Raw genomic sequence first — 11,070 nt, forward strand, 5'->3', positions numbered from 1 at the left:
ACAGAGCCTCTGTGTTGAACTGCGGACGTCAACAGGGAATTTGATACCTCTAGTTGTAGTAGAGAACTGATAGTAATTCAGATATTCTATGGAGGAAGTATTCCAGGGATAATTTTGCTAGCTGTATAGTTTAGTCAATCATACTCATGAATCAATATCAAATGGTGATACAGGGTGTTTGTGAAATGGTGAGTGGTAGCAACCATCACAAACACATGCAAAGGCAAGTTAATTGGCTGAAAGAACACAGGAATAAAGGCACAAGTCAATATAGGGAATTACGTTATGGCATTAGTTGGGTGGAGCATGTTCGATTGTATCTCAACAGTTTGGTTGCTGTCAAGTTTCCAACTGTGTTGTGTTAAGCACTTTTTTCTACAGTGGATGTAACAGGATTTCAAATCTCCCCTTGATACATGATGGTGATGATGATGATGATGATGATGATGATGATGATGATGATGATGATGATGATTATGATGATTTGGAGATTTAAAGTGCACTTTCCAACATAATGCGTATTTTGCACACGGAAGCCCTTGCTATGTACAAGCATTTCACATGTATAGTATAATTAAGTAAGGCAGCTGAAACAAACACTAGCAAATCAAAACAGTTATGACTACAAAATGAATACTTGTGATTTCTTTCATCTATATAAAATATTTTTGTTTACATATATCATTTAATATAATATTCAACAAATGTCAATAGCACCATATGAGTTAATATTGCTAATATCACTGAATGAGATTGACATTTTAATGTGTTATAGCAGTATTTATATCCCACCATTTACCACATTCAGCCTTTTATTCATTACTCATATATGTTCTGTTTGTTGACACATTATGATGGTCATATTGTTTTGTGAAGAGCAGCTGAAACAATGCTTGGTAGTAATCTATAGTCTGGGCCCTGAATCAGAACAGTCTGGCCTAGATGATGGACTAAATGCATGCTTGCATGTACTTCATCATTTTCCTGTTATTGTTACCTCAGAAGTTCCACAGTAACTACAGGGAACACTTAATGGCTACCAATATGCAGAGACTTTTAGATTTTCATTTTATCTTGAGACATGTTTTTGCTGAATTGCCAGATACCAAATAGTGGATGTTTACTGGCTGATGGTACCTGTTCATTTTATTTTTTCTTCTTTGGGAATGTGTTCCTGTTCTTCCTTGTCATCAGTTACTCAAGTATTCCAGAAACCATGTCCGTCATCAAAGACAATATACAGACTCCCTGCTGTCTCCTGGACATACACCAAACGATATTTCAGTCTTTAAAAAAACCAGGCAGGTGCATGTCACACCTGTTTGTGATCTGACAGATACAGTTACTATGCAAAATTTCACGAATATTTAAAACTTTCAAACATATGATTGATATGTTTTTGATTGTTTGCCATCCACACCTTGAACAGTAGTTTGTCATAAGTCAGTCATCAATCTCAGAATTCTCAGATCTTTTACTTCATTACATACAGAACCTCTCCCAAGTGTCTTTCAAGATCAATTTTATCAAAACAGTAAATATCCAAGCTTGGAAGACAGGAGTAACATTCTGGTTATCATCCAAAATCAGTCTTCCTACTTTTTCACTTTGGAAATGTTAATTACCAGTGTCTTGACAATACAGATGACCAGCTTCGGTGGCAGAGAGGTCAGTGATGTCATTTGATTGTGACTTCATGGTAACCCAGCAACTCAGTTTGTATAGTATTGTGATGCACTTTCAATGTAGCAATATCTCAGATTGCTTCATCTCATTCTCAGTTTGGATTTGAATTAGCTTGGGTTCCAAGTAACCATTATTGATGTCTCACATTAATATTCATTAGATGTGCATTCTCGGCCAAACAGTTTCATTCAAACACTTCAGGATGGATTGTGATTATGTAAAGTCAGGCAGTGATAATGCAGCATAAATGCAGCTAACGTGGAGTGGTGATTGTTGAGGGTATTTTGAGAGGCGTTGAAAGAAAAGTACAGTCTTTATATGAAAAACTCTAACTTCTTAATTCGTTTAGACAGCCTCTGGTTAGATGATCTGTTAGGCATGGGTGTTCAGAGTGGAATATGGGCATATGTGTGGGTAGTGGTGTGATTGTTCCAAGGACACTGTATGGAGACCCCTTCATAGTGTCTGTACTTAAACACAGTTTGTTGTTTTAATTTATATCCCAGACGAATTTTTTACAATTTTATCACAGTTGCCATCAAACTAATGTGTTTTTGTCTTCCCTCAACTCAGAAGACATGGCAGAACCTATTGATGAATAAACTTTTTACTTTGATTACTTCTTCTGCAGTGTTCTGTTTTATGTCAGGAGAGGGATCGGGGTAGGGGATTAGCTGCAGATCGGATACTACTGTGATCCTGTGGACTGGTCATGCTGCAGATCGGATACTACTGTGATCCTGTGGACTGGTCATGCTGCAGACCGGATACTACTGTGATCCTGTGGACTGGTCATGCTGCAGATCGGATACTACTGTGATCCTGTGGACTGGTCATGCAGACCGCTACTGTCATCCTGTGGACTGGTCATGCTGCAGATCCGATACCTGTGATCCTGTGGATACTACTGTGATCCTGTGGACTGGTCATGCTGCAGACCGGATACTACTGTGATCCTGTGGACTGGTCATGCTGCAGACCGGATACTACTGTCATCCTGTGGACTGGTCATACTGCAGATCGGATACTACTGTCATCCTGTGGACTGGTCACGCTGCAGGTCGGATACTACTGTCATCCTGTGGACTGGTCATGCTGCAGATCGGATACTACTGTCATCCTGTGGACTGGTCATACTGCAGACCGGATACTACTGTCATCCTGTGGACTGGTCATGCTGCAGATCGGATACTACTGTGATCCTGTGGACTGGTCATGCTGCAGATCGGATACTACTGTGATCCTGTGGACTGGTCATGCTGCAGACCGGATACTACTGTGATCCTGTGGACTGGTCATGCTGCAGATCGGATACTACTGTCATCCTGTGGACTGGTCATGCTGCAGATCGGATACTACTGTGATCCTGTGGACTGGTCATGCTGCAGACCGGATACTACTGTCATCCTGTGGACTGGTCATGCTGCAGATCGGATACTACTGTGATCCTGTGGACTGGTCATGCTGCAGACCGGATACTACTGTGATCCTGTGGACTGGTCATGCTGCAGATCGGATACTACTGTGATCCTGTGGACTGGTCATGCTGCAGATCGGATACTACTGTGATCCTGTGGACTGGTCATGCTGCAGACCGGATACTACTGTGATCCTGTGGACTGGTCATGCTGCAGATCGGATACTACTGTGATCCTGTGGACTGGTCATGCTGCAGACCGGATACTACTGTGATCCTGTGGACTGGTCATGCTGCAGATCGGATACTACTGTGATCCTGTGGACTGGTCATGCTGCAGATCGGATACTACTGTGATCCTGTGGACTGGTCATGCTGCAGATCGATACTACTGTGATCCTGTGGACTGGTCATGCTGCAGATCGGATACTACTGTGATCCTGTGGACTGGTCATGCTGCAGACCGGATACTACTGTCATCCTGTGGACTGGTCATGCTGCAGACCGGATACTACTGTCATCCTGTGGACTGGTCATGCTGCAGACCGGATACTACTGTGATCCTGTGGACTGGTCATGCTGCAGACCGGATACTACTGTGATCCTGTGGACTGGTCATGCTGCAGATCGGATACTACTGTGATCCTGTGGACTGGTCATGCTGCAGATCGGATACTACTGTGATCCTGTGGACTGGTCATGCTGCAGATCGGATACTACTGTGATCCTGTGGACTGGTCATGCTGCAGATCGGATACTACTGTCATCCTGTGGACTGGTCATGCTGCAGATCGGATACTACTGTGATCCTGTAGACGGGTCATGCTGCAGATCGGATACTACTGTGATCCTGTGGACTGGTCATGCTGCAGATCGGATACTACTGTGATCCTGTGGACTGGTCATGTTAGCTTCGGATTCACGACACTCTTTCTTATGGCCACGGTGAATCCATTGTCTATTCTGTTGCAAACCCACAACACGATTAGCCAAGGTTTTGGGGTCCAGATTCTAACAATGTGAACCTTTCGTTCAGTGTTCCATGTCAGTGAGAAGGGTTAGATGTAAAGGTAGGTTATTGCCAGACTGACTGGATAGGATTGCCCAGCTGTTCTACTTATTCTTACTGAACCACCCACTCATTCTGTTGACCTCAGCAGATACTGGTTAGAAGTCGTCACCAGCAACCTATGGTTGTAAGAGGCAACCGAACACATGGGATGAACAGCCGTAAATCCTGTGCTGACTCTATGCGATCGCATCCCCACAGTATGAATAGTTGCTCACACTGTCGGACACTGAATTGTCTTCACCTTGAGTCATCTAAGATTCCATACTTCGCTTGTGGGCAGGACCACTGGTGGCTGTGGGCTGGAATTCCGGTTGGTCCAATATATATCTGTATGTTAGTCATCGCCATACTGGGTTCATATATTTCATCAAACTGGTAGACATCATAGACCTGCGTCACCCGGGCCTGGCCTGACACACTAAGCTGACACGCCGTCATACCGGAATACCTTCCAAAGCCTGTTAAAGACAGCACACTCTTGCATAAGGTAGAAATGCATCCCCAAAACATTAGAAAATTACAACAAATTCATTGTTTAGATTTGCGGTTATTCTAATGCTTGCTGCAGGTGTCTGGTGTTTTTTGGAAAGTAATAATGGCAGAATGTCGCGAGAAATCAATATAGATATGTGTATAAATTGCTTTTTAGCGTGATCATTGCCATTTTATTAGATGTTAAGAGCAGAACATATTAGTCACGAGAGACAGAACAGATTAAGCTAACGTTACAACGACCTAGAACAGTAGTAAATGGATGACTATTGTTGTATTATAGTTTCTAGTCTGTTTCTTGCATGTCTAGGTTTGAATAGAAATACAACTGAATAACTAACAAACAGCCGACAAGAGCTACCAGAACGAAAGGAACATGTTATAACCACTCTTTTAGCAAAATGAAAATTATGTTCCTTCTAGTCCACTGAGGCTATATTTCAATTACTCACAAGTTCCGTGTACTTTTCACAAAACTAGTACAGTCATGGCAGCCTTGAACACACAAGCAAGTTCCAGGGGCGTACCCAGGAAAGAAATGAAGTGTAGGCGTGATACTTCTAGTTTTTATCAATAAAAACAACAACTTTCCATGCATTCTCTTTGGGGTGTGTGTGGGGTTAACAGACATCAGTACACAATTCATATGCATACAGAAAAATCTATCGACTGAAGCCAGTTGTTGCATGTGGTGTTGTAAATACATATTGAATGCTGGATTACTTTATATATAAACATAATCTGAAAAATGACAATTATGTGGATCAATAAGAAAAGAAAATCTGTATTCCGAGGAGTAAACTTTAATGCTGTCAGCACCTTATGTATAGTCTTACACGAAATCCATGCGCCTCCTCTTCCGAGCAGCAAATTTCTCAGTGACGCGGTGCGTGTATAAGTGCAAGGGAACGCATACGGACGTGGAGCGAAGGAACGTCTTGATCCTCCTCGTTGCACTGAAGGATCTCTCCCTTGATGCGGATGTCACGGGCATAGCAGTGAATTGCCGAAAAACTTAAGTGTAGGCACGTGCCTAAAGTACCAAATGACAGGTACGCTACTGACAACTACACTGAAAGGCAAAAGAAACGTCGCTGGATATTGTGTCATAAAGTGGTTGCATTGTAACGTTCCCTTGTGCGACGCCAGACCCTAGCTCTCCCATCAGCCACTGAAATGCAGTACCGACTTTCATCAGAGAAGATTCTCCATTTTCTCCCACGCCAGTTTTGCCGCTGTTGTGCCCACTGGAGACGTTCCCGGCGGTGACGTTTGGCGAATATGGGTCCCCTGGCCTGACGTTTAAAAAACAGGTTCCTGGCTTGGAGACGTCGCCGAATGGTTCGGTCACTGACTGGTCGATGGTGGTTTCCTATGGCCCCCCGAGCTGTTTCTGTAGCCCTTGCGAATCGGTCTTGCAGGTGTTGATGGATGATATGACGGTCCTGGCGACGTGTTGTTACACGGGGTCGACCACTACGTGGAAGGTCATCAGTGCTGTTGGTGGCGTTGTATCGCTGCCTAAGACGTTCTATCGTTCGTCTAGACATCCAATGGCTTCTTGTCGTTCATCACTCGTTAACCTAACCATAGCTGCTGTGTTCAGAAAACAAGTAAACAATTGCCACTCAAACCAGCAATTTATGCCTGAATGCATGCATGATGCACGTGCATCTCGATTTCAATTTTGTGTTTGTGCGAACTCTTCCCTTTCCACAAAAAATACATTTCTAACCTCAATCTCAAACAATACTTTATTGGGCAAAACAGTCTATACGACCACGATTCATGTTTTCCCAAACTTGACTTCCGGTGTATATTTAAAAAAAGAAAAATAGGTTTAAATCCTCCATTGATGCTTGAATGTCATTTCCAATATTACGACGTGTTTTTTGCCTTTCAGTATATTATGGGCGATACTTTTCATGTTACAAAACTGTTAGGACATCACGGTGCACATGTTTGAACTGACTGTACGGATAAGGAGGTAATCACTCACACACGAGGTAGCTACAATAGGTTGTTATTACCTTACACTTCGCCTAGCAAGCCAGGCAAACAACTGTTCAGGGGTCATTGCAGCTGATGATTCTACTAATGTTAGGCATACCTTTGACAGGGTTGGTCATGGAGAAAATACATTTACTTCAAAAACCTTTCATCATAAAATACCTGGGAGTGCCCAGATAAATCCTTGTGGTAATGGACTGAGGCATATGCAACTATTCCTGAAAGGACACTCATGTTGATGTAAGCGACACCAGTACTTCTACTGTCCTCCCATGTTGATGTAAGCGACACCAGTACTTCTACTGTCCTCCCATGTTGATGTAAGCGACACAAGTACTTCTACTGTCCTCCCATGTTGATGTAAGCGACACAAGTACTTCTACTGTCCTCCCATGTTGATGTAAGCGACACCAGTACTTCTACTGTCCTCCCATGTTGATGTAAGCGACACAAGTACTTCTACTGTCCCATCCCATGTTGATGTAAGCGACACCAGTACTTCTACTGTCCTCCCATGTTGATGTAAGCGACACCAGTACTTCTACTGTCCTCCCATGTTGATGTAAGCGACACAAGTACTTCTACTGTCCTCCCATGTTGATGTAAGCGACACAAGTACTTCTACTGTCCTCCCATGTTGATGTAAGCGACACAAGTACTTCTACTGTCCTCCCATGAGATGAAGGAGATCAAATGTTGAATGAATTGATTCCAGAATCAGGTACTGATGGTATAAATTGCAGCCCTTTATGAAACAGGGATGTGGCTAACACCTCAATACAGCATTGCTGGGGTATCATCGAACACTTAAACAGTTTACTCTAGTAGATGTCCCTTATTACTCTAGTAGATGTCCCTTATTACTCTAGTAGATGTCCCTTATTACTCTAGTAGATGTCCCTTATTACTCTAGTAGATGTCCCTTATTACTCAAGTAGATGTCCCTTATTACTCTAGTAGATGTCCCTTATTACTATGGACTGGTTTGTCGCTTCATTCTTTTCCACTTTCTGTTTCTATCGACACTTGTTCGATAATGGTCCAAGCACCGGTACCGAAACGCGTCATTGAAGTTGGGATTCGGTTGAAATGTCAACGATAACGAAGCAAACGATATTATAGATAACATCTTGTTTGTTGACTAGAGCGACGTTTCGGTGGGGATTCGTATAGCCTACCGGTATCACCTCAGCTTGATAACGGTGTAAGAATCTCCACCGAAACGCCGCACTATGCATCAGATAAGAAGATGGTTAATGTCGTCTGCTTGGTTATTCACTCATCAACCTCTAGTATGCCGTAGTCAGTTTCATAGTGCAGGTATGGAGAGTGCAGCACATTGTGCACTGAGATAAGTTGAATGTTGACACGGGTTCCGGTGTAGCGAGTCGATACAGCGTTAATTGACATAGTGGCTTGTCCCGATGGTTATTCCTCATCATTAGCAGATAATGGAAGTCTGTTTGCAATATTTATTAAATTAACAGTGGTCGAATACACACGTCCGCGATTATTGTTTACATTAAGATCGATGTGTTGTAATTCAAAAGGAACATAGATGGCATAAATTCAAGGGAGAGCCGTATCAGTCGAGACAGACAATAGATAAACTCGTTGTTGCCAATAAAACATGTCTACGACCTTGTACCCAAGTATGTGAGTGTCTACACGACCCACTGAGCGTAAGCTGGGACGGTATAGCACTTGACCTACGTTAGGGAGTAGTCATTTTATCTGTATGGGAGGTGAGGAGGGAGGGATTTATTTCAGAACAATCTATTGTTTTCCCAGCTATATCCAAGAATTATTTATTTACCAAACACTATCAATCAACCTAACTTTTAACTATGAACTTTTTCAACCAACATAAAATTGACGTTTGGGAATTTTCCACGAAACCAGCTATTCATTTTTCTCTTAACTGCGAAAAGAATATTTATTTTAGGCAGCAGTTCTGTCACTTGTGGTAGAATATTGCATATTACGACGACAAAGAAACCAGTATACTGGCTCTTCTGGATAATGAGAAAGCATTTTCCAAGAATACCTATGTTTCATTCAGGTGAGTTACACAACCTTATGGTTAGGCAACGTGAGTATTTGTCCTTGGCAGTGCACATGTCTCATGACAAATGGATCATTACCTTGTTAGTCAAGAGACTATATCAACACCACTTTCATATGTCCATTACACGTAATATGCTCCCCGCCAACGGGACTGAGAGAATCGTTATTCTCTTTCAACACTTTCAATGGATTAGTAAACGGTAATATAAAATAAAGTACCATTAAATAAACAACACCGTAATGTCAGCTTGCCTTCTGATAATGCAAGTGTGCAAAGCAACGAATCTACAAGTTTCATCTAATTTTACACTCGGACAGGTTCAGCCTCAATCTAAGGGTCCACTTGTTGCCATGACCCTGAATTTCAGAACCCAATATGTTGAATAGTTTTTTTAAAAACAACATTTTATGGATCCTTATTAATTTATATGTCAGTTATGTGGCAGTGAGTACATCTGTCCCCACCCGTCAAGAGTAAGCCCACTGACGTAGCGTTCTGTAAATGTTTCTGATAACCTACGATGCCGTCCAAGATTTATGTCAGTTATATACATAAGGTTGACAACGCCACCTACAGTAGGTCAATTACAATATTATAATCATGTGATCGAACCAAAGAGCCGTGGGTGTTGGGACGGCCTGTGTATGATCGAGTCTGGACCCCACCAAAGGTGATGTAATGATAACACCATATACCGTCGGTGAACCATGACACCCAGGCAGCCATGTTGCCAGGACTGAAACCCTGATTACCTCCAGTCCCCCATCTTGTTTTTTTGTTACTTACTACATACAAATCATCATCAAAGAGAAGACAGGAAAAGCTGTTTCCTTGCAGCCATAATTATTTAACCATCACCATCCATTAGTAACAGAGGCTTGTGACGCAAAAACACTGGCATCAAGGTATATACTGTCACTGACGGGGTCGCAGCACTATATGAAAAGATCCTTATAAATAATTATTGTGCTAAGACCCCGTCAGTGACAGTACATCGATTATTGCCAGGCCTTTGTGTTACCAGCCCCTGTGATATTAGAAGCATATTCTAATGGTCGGGTGCTGCTCAAACACCCATGGTAAGTAGGTTCTTCAGGTGCGAATGACGCAACGTTAGTAATCGTTGATTAAACTAGCACTGGTTTCCACTGTATTAACAAAGAATAAATATTGATCTTGTCCTAACAGTGTTTGATGTCGGGGTGCCTGGTATGGTCGGGGTGCCTGGTATGGTCCAAGTATCGCGTTATTGTAATTGTATGTAGTTTCTGGATGATGGTAATCTATTTCTCCTCATGTTATACAAGTTTCGAGCTTTCACTTACACGTTTGGTTTGCTGCAGAGTATGAAAGCGTTGAACCTAGTCTAATGTTTGAACTACATCATTGCAATTACAAAATCAACCATAGTTCTCCTGTCCCTTCAGCAAGAGTATGAAGTATTTCTACACCTCTGGTTGCGCCTGAGAGTGTGTATAGGCAATGGACGTCGCCAAGAGGAGTGTTTTGTCAAATCTACTTGTCTTAAAGTTGTTTTCTTTTCTGTCATTTTAAAATTACATTTTCTAACGAAAACTAGATAGTTACCGTTCTTTCCGGGTCATCCCGGTTCGGAAACATACTCATCATTAAAATCAGATCTGATGGTGACAAGTTACATGAACTTGGGACCAAAACATTGCTAGAAAATACACTTGCGTGTATGGAAACACGTTACCTTGTTACCAAACAATGAGGAAAATACCATTAATATATATAGATAAGTAGAAGCGACAAACCCATTTCCACGAGTCGATCGTGCGATTCCGACTATAGCATGAAAATGTATTTATGGTTGACGATGAAATAGGTGTTCGGGAAAGGTATGTTTGTGTTACCTCACAGATGGCATCTATCACAAACACATGCAAACACCAGTCAAGTGTTCATCGAACCACGACGAGGAACATATGGTACAATCGGACGTCATTCTTGTTACTGATGCGTCAAATTTTGAAATATCCTCCATATGTCCATAACACTTTTGGAGTCCTTGAATGTTGAAACTCTGATGAACCAGTTTCTGAGCAAGCATGTTATGACTTTGAAATCTTTGTAGAAACAGCTCGATTATACGTAAACCAATTTTGACAAATAATCACCAATAGGTAATCCAACAGAAAGATCATTGGCTGTGTCCTGACCATGTTAGAAAAATCAGAAACTCGTGAAAATACATTTTCTTATGAATAAGCAATATTCCCATTCATTAACTATTGATCAAATAAAGTTCCCCAACATTGACCTGAGATCAAACAACAACTATATTTCTCCCTACGTTTGTGC

The sequence above is a fragment of the Haliotis rubra genome, unplaced genomic scaffold, assembly GCF_003918875.1.
Source record: "Haliotis rubra isolate DU_JTF1 unplaced genomic scaffold, ASM391887v1 Scf805, whole genome shotgun sequence".
Lineage (NCBI taxonomy): Eukaryota > Metazoa > Mollusca > Gastropoda > Lepetellida > Haliotidae > Haliotis > Haliotis rubra.